Below are 6,000 nucleotides of genomic sequence, written 5' to 3' on the forward strand. Positions count from 1 at the left end.
CACATGCTGGCCCCTACCTTTTCTTTGAATGAGAAGGGTGTTACAAAAATGATCTAAGTATCTTCATACTTTAATTCTTACTTCAATGACCAAGACAAAAATGCCATAATTGAGATCATATGCAATTAGTTTTCTTGACATTTATATTGAGCATTGACTTACTACTATTGTTTTGCGCTTTATGTCATTACTTAATGCATTCAACATCTAGTATCAAATACTTATGATGTTAATACAACAGTAGTAACTTCTAACTCAATCATAAATTTTTGCAAAGTAGAGGCTTCTATAAGCTACCTCTTTTTTTAACTCTATCAAGGAAATTTATTTTTTAGTCCCTCATTTGTCCATCTTTACCATAAAGATGTTTGAAAACATTTCCCAATTAGTGCCATTATCATGGTTGTCTTCCTAATTCATAATTAAGGCAATATAAATTCCATCTCATGGAAGCACACTCTTAATTATGAATTGTACTTGGTAGAGATTGTGGAACGAACAACCTTTCGCTTGAGAGCATTTCTCTAGTCCTGGTACCTTTAAAAAGGGTTTGGTCTAATGAATTTGATTTGCATCCAAGATTCACCATAGTGACATATTATTAGCCATGTACATAAATTATGTCTAAATAGATAAAATAAAGCAATACGTAAATATCATGCATAAACTATTTAAAACAAGGTTTTAAAATTTTAAATAGTTCTCCCACTGTTATCTGTAAGATGATAACCTTCCATATCACCTCGAGAGATCTCTACTAGGATTCTCTTAATGGGCTAGGATCCCATCCATCAAGTCATGGCCTTGAGTGTGCTCAACAAACCATGATCGGTGGATTAGGTAGGCAATTGAGCTTACCAATTGTATCTTTATACAACTCCTAGATGAGCTAGGTGACAACACATTGCCTAAACATATCATATATATTTTGCCTAGCCTTTGCCTCTAGTTTCATAATAATCAAGTTTCCAAGCATCCGAATTTTATGAAACTAGTTGAGTAAGACCCACCAATAGCTCAAACATACTCCTGTAAAAGTGTGACCTTGAGTGTGCTCAACAAGTCTCCGATTAAAAGAGTAGCCAAGTTATCTTGCTATATGGTGGAAGGCAACTTGCTCATGCGTGGCTTGTGACTCAATATATAATGAAGGATTTTGTTTTCACCTTTATTAGGGTCTCATCTTTACATGCATAGCATTTATTAAATCGTATAAAATAAATCTATCACATGCATACTACTTTGCATTGCATAGCGTTTATTAAATTGTATAAAATAAATCTATCACATGCAAACTACTTTGGATGATTATGGACTTTAACTATACTAATTTCCTTGAGCCATCAAAGGAAACTAGCTTGGTTAAACCTAGGGAATTACATATAAGAATCTTCAAAATTTGCTTGTAATCTCCTTGTCTTTCTTGGCGCCTTGGATCTCCATTGTCAATTTTTCTAAAATTCAATTCCTAATCTACCCTAACTCTAATTACATTTGAATGTAGAAACCTCGAGTTACATTCAAGGGGAGTAAGATAAGGAAAGAATTTTACAAACTGAGATAAAGAGATAAGGCAGGACATGCAAGCCCTATTTCAAAAATACCAAAAATATACATTCAACCATATCATAATCATATTGGGCCTAAGTCCATAATCATCCACATATATTCATCAATATGAATAAAATTTAAAGACACGTCTCATTCAAATTGTTAATCATATGAGGTATTTGAGATTGGCAATTTTCAACATTTGAATTTTGCCAATTTCAAATTTTCGGGTAACCTTTTAATTCTATATATATGGAAACTTCTTTCAGATATGGTAAGTATTACTAATCAAAATTAGTAATTAATTCATTCCTAATCTTCTTAGGATTATAATTAAATTTTTATTACAAATTAAAACATTTTTAATTTGTGCTCCTAAACATTTTACACAACCTATTATTAATCTCATTTAATTAAAGATTGAATGTCTATTATTACCTAATCTTATTAGGAAATAACTTAGACAATTTAATCTTTAAATTTAATGTCAAATTAGAATTATCTTCTTGTAAGAAGTCAATTCAAAATAAAATTTGTCTATAAATATCAAGACTCCCATTACTCCTAGGAATCTAATTCCTAAATTAATGTAGTCTTAAATTATTTAAATTTTGACACCCTTAAATTAAGGAATCACATTCCATAATTTATGAAATAAATTATCAATCTTTACAGAACATATTCCATAAATATTTAATTGGCTAATGAAGATATTTTAACTTCCATAATTTTAGAAATCACATTTCTTTATTTGTGGATGTTAATGTATCATCTTTGACATGCTTAATTTTAGGAATCATATTCCTTAAATTAAATGTTTAAAAAAATCAGCATAATTATGGAACCAATTCCATAACTTAACCTCAGCCAATTAACTAATTTAATTGATCATTTATTGGTGTAACATTTTGACAAATTCTATGTCTTAACCAGGACAGTGTCCTGCTGCAGACAGCAGCAGACATGTCCTAATTACGTGGCATTATGGTGCTGTATATTTAGGAATTTAATTCCAATAAAATTTACCCTGATAGATAACTCATGGAACTATTCCAGAATAAATTTTCAGGATTTTAGGAGGTGATTTGGCAGTAAAAAAAAATTCAAAACCATGACCTTCATCTGCAGAGGCAGTTTCAGTTTTGTCTTTCTTTTGAAGCTATTTGGTGGCATAAAATCAGGAATTTAATTCCCAATTAAATTTTCATTGATAGAAAACTTATGGAAAAATTCCATAGTAATTTTTCAGGATTTTAGGAAACGTTTTTAGCTGTCAAATAAATTCAAAACCGTGGCTTGCTGCTGCAGAGGCAGCAACAGTTTTGACTCCACCAACTTAGTTTTATGAAGGCTTAATTCTAGGGATTTAAATCCTTAAAATTTTTGGCAATAATTTGGATAATTTATGGAATCTTTTCATAAAAAAAATCCTTAGCCAATTGGTACAACTAATTGCACAAATTTAGGCCTTTATTGGTTGCCAAGCCAAACAAAACTACGACTGTCTCTGTTGCAACCAGCAACTGTTTTAGCCACGTTTTGGTAACTTTACCTCCACCATTAGCCACACATAATCACCCATCTTGGAAAATTTCCAATGTGTATTGATCTCTTAATTTTCCTGCATGTTATGAAGCACTTAAGCCTCACTTTTATGGCTGAAAAAGGACCAATACCATGGTTGGACAGAATCAAATTCTACCATTTAAATCACACCATAATGTCATGAGATCGAATCTTTATTTGTTAAATTAATTTGTGCATCTCATGCACTTGTTAATCTGCAATATGTTGACATTAAAACGAGATTAATATTATGACAAATAAATTTTAAAATTTACAATTAAAATCTATCTAGAAATCAAAATAACTAGAACAAATTGTAAAATTTTAAAACTTACTAACTTGTGTATAACAAAACCCAAACACCTCATATTCCTTTTCAACAACGCATTAACAACAATAGACATAAACATGTGTTAAAATCAAATCAAAGAAAGCCTCTGATACCACTGATGGGTTTGGCTATGGATGGCATGCTCAAAATACGTAGCGGAAAGAAAATTAAAAACTTTATAACTAAACAACAAAACATGCCTCCACCCATGGATCACCTTGGTGATATTTAACACATAAAAGTAAAAAATAAATTGTTGTTTAGAAAGTTACCTTGCCATGTAATTTCGTAATCATGATGGCACTTTCCGAAGCAATCCCGTGAACACTACAAGGAGCAAAAACCCTAGCCAATCAAATGCTTGGCCTCCAATGGTAGTACACACGATTGCACTTAAACCTTCAACAAAGGAAAGAGTTTTTAACTATACTTTATGCTAGCAAAGAGGACAACAATTGTCCTTTTCTTCTTTTTCACAATATTAGCTAAACCTTTCTCGAAAATTGCTTCATAAGCAATTTTCTCTTTCACACAAAGGGAGTGGTGGCAAAGAAAGAAGACGTTTCTCCTTTTTTGACAAAAACTACATTTTCTTCAATTGTGAAAAACTCTCATATGGAAAATAGTTAAAAGGTGACTTATATAGTTAGGTTAAAATAACTTCAATTTCGCAATTAAGCCCTCAATATTATAACACATTATAATATTGGGCCCATTACTTAATTAAGTCCTTGGAAATTAAAATCAAAATTAATTTTCTTTATATTTTGCAATCAAGGCCTTATAATTATAACTATTTATAATTATGCCTAAAACTTAATTAAACTCTTTTAATTAAGTTTATAGAAGTTAATTACCAAGCATGTGATTTAAGTCTAACTTAAATCGTCACTCTCCCAATTTAATTCATATGCAATTATTGTGTGTGACCCATTAGGTTCCCAACATGTTGGCAATGGAATTGATTAATGACTTAATTGATTAATATAAATTTCAATCAATTAGTTTATAATCAATTTCATAGACCACGATTGGCATCTAGCAATACATCATGGCCACCCAATTGTTGGGAGAGTCAAAGGGTTCTTTGACAACCTTTCAGTGTATAGTCTATCAATGTAATTCATTCCTTCATCAGATATCCCAGATATGATAAGAGCTTGGTATAGTGTCTACTCTTATTGAACTTCATATTTGTTCTTGCAATTATAGCATTAGCTTTATAGAGAGTTATGAAACCTTTTTCGTAATCTCCATGTCGCCTTAGCCAAGGACTTCAATAAGCTAATGTTAACCAAGTACTGATAGGATATGTCCTCTAAAACACTTGAGGTGATGATTCCTATCTTGACCACTCATTTACCTTCACATGCTTCATACTATACCCAAAAGCATTCTGTTTTGGCATCCTTGGTTAGGCACCCATAGGGATGAAATCAAAGCATAGCACTCCACACATAAGACAACTTGGTGTCTCAAGTCTAGGGAGTATTTACACAACTGACACATGAGAAGTGTTGCATAGACACTAAAGTGTATTACCAAATGCACTTCTCATGGCGGGTCATGTTCAGCGAACTTGCTCTTCTAGGCAAGCACCTGTATTCTAGTTCCAAGTATCTCTATACTTCAGTCTATGAGATCGATTACTTACTTCCAAAGTAAGGAACATAGAATATACCAATCTCTAAGTATCATTGATGTCCAGTCTCAATGATACATTGACTAGGAACATTTTAAGATTATGCTTTAATGCATAGGAATCTCATAACTATAACCCATTACAGTTTCCTTGCAAGGCATATTACTTTGATGGACTTCATCCAATTAGACTTATAACTCATTATAATTAATTTCTTATTGATGAAGGAAAACCTCTAATCATTCAACATGAATGATACTGTTGCATGATTATAATCAAGCCTTAACCAATCCCAATTGGCTGCAGGGCTCATCCCAATAGATGGGAGTTTCCAAAGAATCTTGCAAAGGCAAGTTTTTTTAAGGAAATTCTCTTGGTGAAAAGACACCTCCAAGTCCCACCAATACGATAAGAGGGCTCGGAGAATATCTTTAATAAAAAGGCTTATGCTCATAATAGGTCTGCATTTACGAAAATATTATTTTTGTTAAAACACAAATGATTACCCCGAGGATGGGATTTATTCGTTAAATTTGCGAAGGCAAGTTTCCTGGATAATTCTTTAAATGAGAGAATATTTTTGGATCCCACCAATATGATGGGCTAATCCGAAAAATATCCCCAATAAAAGGTTTTCGTCTGACATTATTTGTATTTTATACCATGCATTTCACAAATGCATCTTGTACACGTCACACCCGTAAAGTTAAATAAAGTGTTTTAATTTACTAATAAAATAAAGGGTAAAATAAATAAAATGATAACTAAGTAAACATAATAAATTTACGAATTAAAGCTCTAATAGGATATTCTATAATTAAATGGTATCGTTCACGGAACGGGCATCACAGGGGTGCTAATCCTTCCCAGTACGTAATCGTACTCGCGAACCTAACTCTAAAAATCGTAA

Source organism: Theobroma cacao, chromosome 7 (assembly GCF_053813885.1).
Source record: "Theobroma cacao isolate CCN51 chromosome 7, ASM5381388v1, whole genome shotgun sequence".
NCBI classification, from domain to species: domain Eukaryota; kingdom Viridiplantae; phylum Streptophyta; class Magnoliopsida; order Malvales; family Malvaceae; genus Theobroma; species Theobroma cacao.